At 34.7% G+C, this 12,202-nt stretch overlaps 1 long non-coding RNA gene across 1 annotated transcript; it reads right to left on the reverse strand.

Annotated features, from left to right (window-relative positions):
* Nucleotides 1-3,971: 3,971 nt before the first annotated feature.
* LOC138874514 (uncharacterized) lies at nt 3,972-4,473 on the reverse strand. Its single transcript, XR_011401492.1, has 2 exons — nt 4,392-4,473; nt 3,972-4,233 (listed from the first exon to the last, which is right to left on the reverse strand). It is a non-coding gene; the product is annotated as an uncharacterized lncRNA (long non-coding RNA).
* Between the last annotated feature and the right edge of the window lie 7,729 nt (nt 4,474-12,202).

The following is a 12,202-nucleotide window of genomic DNA, read 5'->3' on the forward strand; positions in this document are numbered from 1 at the left end:
GGAGCGAGGTAAGTGTTGTGGTTAACCTTGGCTTGAGGGATTAGGTATTATTTGCCTATTTGCTACGTGTTTGGATGTTGAGTACAACGTATAGGTGAGGTGACGAGCACCTATGCATTGTTGTCGAGTCATAGTATGCGAGTGAGTCTTATTCTTGTAACTGTTGTGTTCTTTGATCATATTGTTCATGCTTAGGCTAGCTATTCGTTATGTTGAGAAACTCTTATCATGTTTTACAAAATTTGGTATTGATTGAGTATTGACTCAAAGTTGAGATTGGTATTGTGGAACTAAATGTTGAAGTAAGACTGGTTCTTGATATTTCTATCTCTTTGTTGTTATTGTTCATTGTTTTGGTGAGGAAGAGTGTTAAAGCACAAAGGGTGATGTCGTGCAATGTTTTGTGAGTGAGAGTTAATGTATGAAGGGTGATGTCGTGCCATGATATATGAGTGTTAATGCCCGAAGGGTGATGCCGTTCCGTTTCTTTTGTTTATGGTGAGGAAAAGAGTTAATGCAACTAAAGGTGATGTCGTGCCATTTCTGTTAATTATTATGGTGAGGTTGAGAGTAAAAGCATGAAAGGTGATGTCGTGCACTTGTGTTTACTATGTTTAATACTTTCATTGGTGCAAAGCATATTGTCTATTGTGGTTTCTTTACTGTTACAGTTTTCTTTATTTTCTACTCCCCTCAGCATGTTCCCCTCCCGTTATTATCTGTTTAGCTTCTATTAGTTGTTATTGTGCTCGTATATTGTTTAACTGTACATGTTTATGAATGTGTCTTGTCTTAGCCTCGTCACTACTTCGCTGAGGTTAGACTCGATACTTACTAGTACATGGCGTCGGTTGTACTTATACTGCACTCTGCACTTTATGTGTAAATTTTGGTACCAGACCGAGTTGACCTTGAGTCTAGCCGCTGGCTTGATCTGTTTGGAGACCCAAGGTAGTCATGTTGGTGTCTGCAGGCCCTGGCATCCCTTTCTATGCATTTCCTTTACTATTTCATTTGTATCGAAAACAGATATATTTCATTCAGACACCTTACTTGTAGCTAAATCTTAGTAGTTCGTGGATTGTGACACCAGATTCGGGGTAGCTGTGTATAAGTATTAAAGTTGTTATGGATTTCCGCGCTTTTCTTTTTACCTTGTTGTGGCTTATTGATGTTTTTCACTGAAAAACTTAAGAATGTGGCTTAACGATCTCTAACGTTGGCTTTCCTAGCAAGTGACATGTTAGGTGTCATCACAATCCTGAGGTGTAAATTTCGGGTCGTAACACCTGTTTCATGCCTTACTTGACTCTTAGATACTAAGATCATAATATTAAATGATTGAAATAAAGGGTTTAGCTTATTATAACTTGATCAAACTTGAAGGAAATTCTGAAGATACATTGATGTGTCTAATTCGATTATCTCTATGCGAAATCATTACCACATTTACTACGGCCGATATGCTTGAGATCCTAGACTATATACTTGTATTGTGGATCATTTGTGAGATTCTTGGAAGTATTTGAATAATACGGTTCGTGAGGGTTGTTAAATCATTATTGACTTGGAAAGTTGTAATTGCGATTTATTTGTAATTGATGTCGTGCCATATCATTTGAGAGTAAAAGTACGAAGGGTGATGTCGTGCCATTTCATTTATATTGTTATACTTGTATGTTATCGTGAGTTCATGGCACGAGAGGTGTTTTCGTACAGGCGAGGATGAGGGACATGCATTATGTTTGATATCAGTCTTCTGTGTATACGTTCATGTCTTTACCTTGAACTGCTATTGTCATAATTATAGATCTGATGTAACTTCTTGTTGCTGTTCTGTCATTGATTTCTATCTCAATTGTTGTTGTGTTGCTCATACCTTCTACTTGCTTAACTTGCAAATACAATGCTTATTTCCTGCTTTTATAATTATACTCATGTCGTATCTATTTTGTTGCACTTTAGTATAAGCCTTCCACCATGTTAGTCGTTCATGCCCTTACTTGTTAATTTGTAAAGCTCATGTGTTTCCTTTTTATTATTATATTTGTACTTAGGCCTCCATTATGCTAGTTAAATGAAGTTGATATTCCTTGTTTTCCAATTATTGTTGTTACTCACGTGCTTTCCGCTTGGTCTTTTACTATTGCCCACATGTATATCTTTGTCCATTGTTGCTACTTACGTATTTCCCACTTTGTAATTCCTGCTATTGGTATTTCTGTCATCTGGTTGGTTCTGTTATATGTACATTTGGAAGGATGAGTTGAACGCGCGAAGGGTGTTGTCGTGCTAATTGATTAGACATATAAATTATTTATATATGGTGAGGAAGAGATAGAAGCACGAACGGTGTTACCGTGCCATTTGACATGATATCTTGGATATACTTCTCATACCTGGAAAGATTGTAAATCTTCTACTGTAATTCCTTCTAGTAATTGTTGACTATCTCGCAGAGTTGATATGGTACTCTTATCTGTTATGTTTTGAACTACCTATACTGTTAGTCTAATGTACAGGTTATAACAATAAGCATCTTTTAACTAAAAGCCTCGTTATTACTTCGACGAGGTTAGACAAAATACTTATCAGTACATGGGATCGGTTGTACTGATACTACACTTCTGTACATTGCGTACAGATTTTTTGAGCGGAGCTACTGGTGATGTCGGGTGCTGACTCTGAAGATGTTCGTGCGTTACGGATTTAGCTGCCACTTGTCCTTGGTAGCTTAGATTTTACTATTCTGTTTATGTACCTTTCAAACATAATGTGTATTTAATTGTATCAGTTTTGCAAATTCTAAGTCATAGACGCTCATGAGTCGTACTACCAGTTCTTGGTTAAATTTGTACATGTTCAGATAATTCTTTACTGCTTTTCTTTAATCTGTTTTGGATTGTATTTTCTGTTAATTGGTTTACCTAGCGAATCGAGTTAGATGTCGTGACATTAAGTTTTATGCACATCATTGGCAGAGCATAGATTTCTATAATTACTAGAGTAGTAAATAGTTTATCATAATAAACTTGTTATGGTAACCTTAAACATAAAACATAATATGTTACATAATCAATTCAATTGAATTAATTGTTTAGAAGTTTTTCACATTATTAAAGTTTAAATCCATCTCACTGGTGAAGTGTCAATTCCCTTTTGGAAAGTTGTTAGGATCCAAAAAAACTACTCCTACAAAAGTAGTACTAATAAATGGACAGACAAAGACAAAGACAAAGACAAAGCAATGTATAGCCTTTATTGGTTTTGACATTGTACATTTTCCAGTTGTAGTGATCAGCACCAAGATTGTAGCGTATGGGGTTTTCGGTAGACACTGTTACCAATACATATTTGATGAATCATTGAATCATGAGAGTACACATTTTTGCTCCTATTGGTGTCTAATCAATAATGGAAAGTGTGTACCCAACTTCTCCATTATTGGTAAGAAGAGCACATGATTTCTAAAGTTAGGCTAGACAATTGGAAAGGTTAAAGTTTTTGGACGAAAGGGGGTCTTCTTTTTTTCCTATTTGGGTTATGAAAATGATGTAACATAGTATTGAATAAATTGGATCATTTATAGTATCTATCTACTAGATTAAGAAATTTATAATCAGTTTTTGTTTTTCTTGATGTCATCTTTATCTCTAAACAAGAAGGTACAAGAGAACTCATAGAAGGTCATACACTTCTCTACAAGCTGCACTAAAGCATTTCATTATAAGTTTCAAATACTCGAAATTAAGGGCGAAATCAAATCAAATACAAGACGTTCAAGATCGAAGTTACTTGTTTCTGGCACCGTTAAGGCATTCGTTAAGATAGTCAAATTCATATTCAAGATCAAGCTTTCATACCTTTAAATTTAAATACAAATCCATTGACTCAAGAATAAGCTATCAAACTCCTTTAGCCAACAATTGAAGAGAAGAATCAAATGATACTTTCTCGAGATTTAAAGAAAATCTAGAAATTCAAATATTTATATTATTTGGAAGTAAATATTGTTATTTATTACATTATATCTTGTCTTAGATTAATTTCAAAATAATTCTCTACAGCAATAACATGAGAAATTGTAGCAATAGCCGTTCACGTGCGAGTTTGTTTTATCATGAATTTCATGACAATTATCATCACAATTGCTGTCGATAAAACACCATCCAAATTCCTTATCAATATTTCTATCATCATATTCACAGGAAAGACCATCCACTCCTTTCATATCTGCATCCAAAAACAAAGAAAACTAACAAACTAAAAATAAAAAATAATTTTTTCTTACTTCAGAATTTTAAATATATTTTGCATGATGAATTTAATTATAACCACTACTTATTGGGCAAAGAAATCAATATCATCATAGATTTAAACAGAAGAATCACCTAGTGATGTAATTAAGGCGAAGATCAAACAGCACAAAAGGAAAAAAAGTCGTGATGTAGTCATTAATTATTTCTTCTTCTGGTCCTGTTTGCACTTTACTGTTTCTAAATGTATTTACATATAAGACGTTTTAAGCTTTCTCCCAGAAACCAATACTTGCAAAATTAATTTCTAATTAATTCATCTAATCTTCAGTTTCATTTTATTTAATGCGACTTTACTTTTCATTAATTTTCCAACAATTAAGACATGATGTAATTAAGCTTTACTTTTCATCAATTTTCCAATAATTAAGACATGATATAATTAAGCTTGCAAGTCGCATATGTAAGAATGTAAAAGATTAATACTCCGTCTGTCTCATATTATCAGTCATGGTTAATAAAAATAGTTATCTCAAATTATGTTATTTTAGAAGTTCAGGACAAAATTGATTATTTTTTTCCTTTTTACACTTAGTAATAATTGTTTTTGAAGATGAAGATAACACATAAATAGAATAAATATTCAATGAAAAGAGATTATATCTTAATACATAAATAAGGTTAAAATAATGCAATTCATTTCCTAATTAATATTTCTTAAGGGGCGTGTGAAAGAGAAACACAACACATAATATGAAACAGGAGGGAGTATTACTACAAGAATGTAGAAGCAGTGCCATTTACATCCGTGAATCCTCATAGTTCATATAGTTGCCTTTGCTAAGAGCAAAAAAAAAAAAAAAAAAATTGGCCAAAACACATAGCGCCCCTAAATAAGAATGTAGAAGCAGTACCATTATTATTTACTTACTTACTTTGTCCTGTGCCTATACGAGGAGAGGTATAGGACGGCCCAAGAAGTATTAGGGAGAGGTGATCAGACAGGACATGACACGACTTAGAATTATTGAGGACATGACCCTTAATAGGAAATTGTGGAGGTCGAGCATTAAAGTTGTAGGTTAGGAGGTAGTTGTGAATATTTCTTCGAAGCATCAGAGTTAGACTTACCAGTTAGGTTCTAGTTTTAGAATGTTAGTGGTTTCTACTGATGTCGGTCTTTACCTACTGGTTATTGTGTACTTTCCATCTATTTCGTGTTTTTTTTTATATTGATGTTATTTTATTATGATTCTATTGATAATACTAATATGTCGTCTCTTGTCGTCTTCTTGAGCTGAGGGTCTCCTGGAAACAGCCTCTCTAGCCCTCAGGGTAGAGGTAAGGTCTGCGTACATACTACCCTCCCCAGACCCCACTAGTGGGATTACACTGGGTCGTTGTTGTTGTTGTTGTTGTTGTTGTTGTTGTTGTTGTTGTTGTTGTTGTTGTTTGTGCTACTCTTGAATCAATTCAAAGTATAAATATTCTCACAATATTTTTACCCTTTCTTTTTATATTTTTTTTCTACCATGACATTTATATATAAAAAATTCCCATTTAATATTTTATTTATAATCAAAATAGTGTAATATTATTTAATACTAAATTGTAGTTTAATTTGAATTCGTCAAATTATAAATAGAGTATTTCTTTTATTATTTTGTTATAAAATATGCCGATATTTTTAGTAATTGTTATTTTTGTACCATATGCAATAACAAATTATATTTTCTTCTCTTTTGTATGATATGCAATAAGCAAAATATTTTGTTACTCATTCCGTCCCAATTTATGTGATACTCTTTCCTTTTCAGTCATCCCTAAAAAGAATGATACATTTTTCATATTTAGTAACAATTCAACTTTAAATTTTTTTTTACACTTAATAATATTATTTCTAGTCACACAAATCTCTATGGTATGTTTTAGACTAAAGTTTTAAAAGTCTTCCTTTATTTTTAATTTCATGATCGATCAGTCAAACACTTTCACATAAATTGAGATGGAAGGAGTATAAAATATGCCAATATTTTAGTTTTCTATTCTTTGAATATTGATAATAATGTCTAAGTGTTGATTGAAAGTGAGCTTTGAAGTTAAAGGTTGAGATAGCTAAGAAATATGACTTGCGTTTAAAAGTGTGGGAAGTTATGTTTCAATTTTAGTAGAAAATATTTTTTTTCATTAAAAAATATTTTTTTGATAATCAAACACTATCAAATCTCCCTCTCTTTTTTTTCCAAAAAAATCATTTGTAGATAATTTCCTTTGTACCAAACACATATAACCAGAGATGGAACCGGAATTTTAAGCTTGTGGGTTCGAAATTCTAATCGTTTTAAGTTACTGGATTCTAAATTAATAATTTATATGTATTCAATAGATTTTTAAAGATAAATATTGGGTTCGGACCAAAGTTACTGGGTTCGGCCGAACCTGCTACCGCCTACCGGCATTGTAGCTCCGCCCATGCATATAACCCCCAAAAAATTGAACATAGTATTAATTGCGACACAGAAATGAAACATAAGCTACCCTAATTGAATGTAACCACTCGAGACTGGTAGAGCTAGACTTAAAAAGGATTTCAATAAAACCATCGTGATAGCACACAGGAAAATAGAAAACGAAGCAAATAATAGGTACAATCTAATTATAAGTGGAAAGAAATCCATAGACATGAAAACTGATGGTCTAACTTTCAATATCCTTACTATCACCCAGACTAACCATTATCTTGTCGTACTGAGATATTAGCATTTCTATTTTTATAGTTTTCTCTTTCCAACTTGTCTAGGTGGTTAATTGTCTCTGATGTTGAAAATACAAATGAAAATAATTTATGGTAGGATATGAACCCTTCATCTAACAATGCCGAGTGAAAATTACAATTATTAAACTATACCAAAATCACGTCATTGTGCTTTGGGCGTGATTCGGGCTAGGGGTGCGCATAATACCGACCGAACCGAAAAAATCGGCCGAACCGAAAATTTTGGTTTGTTCGGTTTCGGTTTTTCAGTTTATTCGGTCGGTTTGCGGTTTATAGTTTAAAAAAGTTCGGTATTCGGTGTTAATGGTTCGGTTTTCGGTTAAACCGAATTATTGCTGCACTACGTATTACTACTGGAGCAACTTCGTTTTGGTTTGTTTATTTTTTTGTCGTCAACATATATAGCTTCTGTCACTTGGTATAATCTTGGAAAATGATTCTGAAATGATGTTGCATTCCGAAATGCCCACATTAAGAGACAGTGATGCTGAAATAGGCAACATATTTATCCCATATGATTCTTCTATACAAGAGAAGGTGCATGCTCTTTCCAAAAGAGAGTCTGCATATACTGCATATTCAAGCATTCTAACGAGGTTGCATTTAGACAATCAAACAACACTAGCCTAGATAAACAAACAATAAACCAAAGGAAATTGATAAACATATCACTCAAACTAACTAGGGCAAAACGGTTCCCCCAAAGTTTTATCTCAAACAACTAGGTTACGATTCTCCAGTTACATATCAACATATTTCAGAGTAAGGAGATATGGTGATGAAAGGACAAAAAAAAATAGGCTAACGAAGGAGGGGAGATATTGACAGGCGCATACAAAATATTTGCTCCTCTCCTCCTGAAATTTATTCCTCGATAGAAACTGCCATTGGCTTGAAACCGAAAAACCGAACCAATTATATCGAACCGAACATGCATAAACCGAATCGAACCGAAATTATTATGATTCGATTTTGGTTATTAAAATCACAAACCGAAAACCGAATAAACCAAACCGAACCGATCGATGCCCACTCTTAATTCGGGCGCTCATCGCACGCTAGACGTCTTATACTACGGGCGTGCGCGGAGTCACATCAGCAGAGGTGGACTTATGCTATAGATAGAGGGGTCACCGATATACGAAAAGTTCGGCGAAAAATCTATATATACATATATATATACATATATATATATATATATATATCTTTAAAAAATAGTGATATATTACTAGTGGCACACTATATTCAAAGCAGATTTTTGTTGCATGCAAAAGTGCTCATGACCTTCAAACCGTAGGTCCACTTCTACACAGGAGAGTACATATATAAACAAGTTTAGGGTTACCTCATCAATGGGCTATAAGCAAACTTTTTATCACATGGGCTATAAGGCTATGGTAACTAGTGAATTGAAGTTATTCTTTTTTCAAATGATAGCACGAGCTGGAAAAAAAAGGCAAATGTCCTAATAAAGATTTAGGTGGGGAAAGTTATCTTGTTGTCTACCACTTACATTTAGAGTAGAAAGGATGAATCCATTTTGCTGGCCAACATATGAGCATTAATTCTTAGCATAAGGTACAACATTTAGGTCTTTCAAAAGGTATCCTTTTAATTGATGATCTACTGATTTCTGTTACAGCTTTTGGTGGAGTTTGTTGGGTAGTTACATGTACATAGATTTTAATAGCACATAGTTTTGAACTGTGATAATTGACGTACTAGCTGAATTTACTCCACAAATTCTTACACAAAAAAGTCACCAATTCTTCAACGGAAAAGATTTTCTTTCCGATTTTATCATCAGGTATTTAATGTTTACTCACTCGATTAATCTGGTTTCGTATTGAGTAGGCCACTAAAGGAAGTAAAAGTTCCCCTTGCCAAAACGTTCTCTATTTCCGTCTCGAACTCGAAAATTATAGTTGAGAGTGAAGGAAGTTCAATGACATGATCACAATTAAAGAACTTGCATCTCAAGGAGAAAGTTAAATTCATTTTCTTTTCATTTTAACTGAGCTTGCAACCAGCCTTAATTAGATTATCTTATTAAGTCAATTTGGACAACAATAGTACTCTCCGCCTCCAAAAATGATTTTATTTTTTGTTCTAATTTTATTTTGCTTATAATTTTATATTTATTTTTTCAAAGTTAACTCTTTTTCTACTTTTTTTTCCGATACCTATTTACTTTTACAAAAACCATTTTTACGCTATGGAAATTTTAATATTGTAATGGTTCTAGTTCTGCGTGTCAAATCAATTTCGAGTTAAGTGTATAGGCTCTCTTCTCTTCTCGTTCATATATTGGCAAACCAGACCAGAATTTCCGCTAATATTTTTCCTTTCACTACAGAGGTTAGTCGAATCCGGAACCAAAAGGATGGCTTTTTGGACTCAAAGCACAACACTCCCTCCGTTTCATATTATATGAGGCAGTTTGACTCGGCACGGAGTTTAAGAAAAAAGAAGAAGACTTTTGAAACTTGTGGTCTTAAAAGCTTAAGGAGTAAAATGTTTGTGGGGCCATGGCATTTGTGTGGCTATAAAAGCTTCTCATTAAGGGTAAATGGGTAAAATGAAAGAGTTTAAAGTTGAATTATTTTCAAATTTAGAAATGTGTCATTTGTTTTGGAACAGACTAAAAAGGAAAGTACCTCATTTAATATAAAACGGAGGGAGTAACTGACAGCCTTTTTATATATAGCGTATGAAATTCATGCGCTATACATTAACATCACGTTTGTCCGTTAAGGTATAGCGCACGAATTACATGCGCTATATATGTTAATTTTCTGACCTACAATAATTGGTGGGTATAGCGCACGTACAGTGCATTTAATACATGCGCCAACCAATTATTGTACTCCTCGCACTGAATATTTGCTTACTTAAGGACCAGGATTCCTTCTTTAAAAATTCATTCCGAAAAATTCATTCTTTAACATCCTTTGTATTTTATTTACTCATTCCGAAATATTTGCTTCCTCAATTTTTTCTGCATTTTGTCATAATGTCTGAAGAGCGAAAAATTAGGGTTGCATTATATTGGGGGGTGAGGTTGTCGTGGAGAATAACTCAGTACACTATAGTTGTTCTTCATAGTCTATCGTTAAGTTATCACTCATATTGGATTGATATATTGGTATCTTTGATTTGTAAATTAAGAATGAGTGAGTAAATGTTCGGTTAATATTAAGGAAACCTAAAGATATTCATATTCGCTTACTCCGTAAGGGGTTGCTTGTTATGCTGAATTTAACATCGAAGACGATGAAACTCTAAAGATTTTTTGAGGACTCTGGATGAACACCGGGAACTTCTTGTGATAAAAAAGCTTAAAATGTATGTCAAGTCTGAAGACGTCCGCATTATTGAGGTTTCACAAAATAGGAATAACCCTCAAGCATCTAGTAGTGTTTTTGGAGCAGTTCTATCCGAACAAGTTCCGTTTGAAAGAGTCTGGCCAGATTTAAACTCATCTTCACGGACGAATGAGGAGCGAGGACATAATTTCTCCCCAAATTTACATAATTCACATACCGAGTAGTAAATTTCAATTTTTCTTGTAGTATGATTATTTTTATGTATCATATTTGTACTAGTACTTATATTTTTCAAAGGGGGCACCGGCCAAATATGAATTTTACAAGTTATGAACCAACCAACAGTTGGAATATACCCAATTTTGGTGGTTTGGATCATGTTGGTCCATCCACGAGTGATCAACCCGATAATGTGCATCATGGGCTATCAACAGATTAAGAACTGTAAGTTAAGAGATAAATTTAATATATTATGTTGGGATGACTTTGAGAAACTCATTATTGTATTGGTTGTGCAGTGAAAACGAGCAACATGATGGTCATGTCTTTACTCAGTTGCCCGAAGACGATATATTTAATCAGGATTTGGCAGATGCATAGAGTCAGGAAGATGATAGTGATTATGACAATAATGCTGATAAGCCTAAAGATCATACACCCTTTCTTGATGAGGGCGACGATAATGAGGAAACGAGCTTTGTTGATGAAAATGAGAATGAGCAACCTGATTTGACGAGGGAGCATAATGCCATTAATGAGCATGCTCCATATATGCAGACTCCACCTATCATTAGACCCAGAGTGTGCGAGTCTCATGTGCCCTTTCATTCACAGGATATTACCTACCTTGATCAGTTGCTTAGTATGCCGGATGTGGATGCCCTCACAAGGGATCTTGTTGATAAAGAGCGCCTAAGCAGGACGGTGCGAATTTATAGCATAAAACACTATCGTGAGATCAAGGTTCATGAGTCATCTATGCAAGTATATGAGGTTATTTGTCGTAGATAGTTTCAAGGTTGTAAGTGAATGTTGTGTGCAAGAAAGTTGAAAACAAATATGTGGATGACGGGGAAATACATTGGCACCCACACTTGTGATATGGACACATTCAATGGAAATTATTTTAACTTGAATAATGTTGACTTGATTTACCTTGTCTTGATTCCACACATTGAATCGTCCATAAAGTGCAAGATTAAAGAGTGTATAACATCTATTGTGCAGGTACATGACTATACCATTCCCAAAAAAAGGCATTTTCGGGGTCAACTATGAAGTCCCTGGTGACAGCTGAAGGCTGAATGACGGCATATAGTGACGAGCATCGTGTGGCTCAGGGTAGTAACTGGGCTGATCATCTCCAATATCCTCCACAGGTACCTCAACCCCCCTTGCTGGGGACCCCGTCCTCGCCGACCACCACGATCACGTGGGCAACCCCTTCCTCTCTAGGCACACCTGCCACGTCTACCACGTGTAAGGGCCATTGGTGGCCCATGATGGTAATCCTCAGGCGGCATGTACGCAGCCTCATAACCTAACCGGGCATCCTTTCGGGCAGCTCTCAATGTGTAAGCAGCAAGATCAGCAACCCGACGACCAAACCCGTGCACAACTGACTCTCCGTCGCTAGCATACTGTAGCATCTCCAGTCCCATCTGGTATAAATAGGGTAAGCCAATAGCCTACATAGCATATAACATATTAATTAAGGAAGGATGTTAAAGTAATGTAATATGATAAGTAATTATATCAAATAACATACTAGTGCCTCATGCCTCCCAGTATATGGAACGTAGCGACCACCATCGCGATAAACGAGATTCCCGATCAGAAGGCAA

Source organism: Nicotiana sylvestris, chromosome 8 (genome assembly GCF_000393655.2).
Source record: "Nicotiana sylvestris chromosome 8, ASM39365v2, whole genome shotgun sequence".
NCBI lineage: Eukaryota > Viridiplantae > Streptophyta > Magnoliopsida > Solanales > Solanaceae > Nicotiana > Nicotiana sylvestris.